The sequence below is a fragment of the Anoplophora glabripennis genome, unplaced genomic scaffold, assembly GCF_000390285.2.
Source record: "Anoplophora glabripennis isolate ALB-LARVAE unplaced genomic scaffold, Agla_2.0 scaffold40, whole genome shotgun sequence".
In the NCBI taxonomy this organism is placed as follows: domain Eukaryota; kingdom Metazoa; phylum Arthropoda; class Insecta; order Coleoptera; family Cerambycidae; genus Anoplophora; species Anoplophora glabripennis.
In genome coordinates, this window is record NW_019416268.1 from 998804 (window position 1) to 999469 (window position 666).

Genomic DNA, 666 nt, shown 5'->3' on the forward strand with positions numbered 1-666 from the left:
CACTTAAGAGCAACTAATTCTCGGGCTTATCTTCAACAGCTAATTAATGGGTCGAATACTTGCGGGAAAATCGTAATCAAACCGCAGAAATTATTTCAGATAAGGTTTCAGCGAATGTGGGGCAGACTTATTTACATGTTCGTTGTATTAAAAATTTTATGTACGAACTTACCCTGCTGACTTTACGAGATATTTTTATGACACATGCAAAATGCAGATGAATCTTGATTGTTAAGGAGGGTCCCGTATTCGACACCATGTTTTAGGCAGAGATTAAACTTTATGTTGTTTTTACACCTTTGCAAAATATAATCTAGTTAATTAAACAAAAACACACTAGATGACAAAATTACTTACTTATGTCTGATATTAAAATTGAGTAATAAATATGTACAGGGTGTCCCGAAATTAGGGGACAATATTTCTACGGGGTGTTCTATGTCGAAAAAGATATTTTTCATAAAAATAGAAAAAAAATTAAATTTTAAATTGTTGTATTATATTGCTTATATCTATTATTGAAAATGGTTGTGATTAATATATTTTGAATTAATTTTGATTATGTTGCAAAAATTTTTTTTGTATAAAATTAATAATAAATATAATAAAAAAACTTTATATATTAAAATTTCAAGAAGTTAAAATTGTAATTTTATCGACCACATT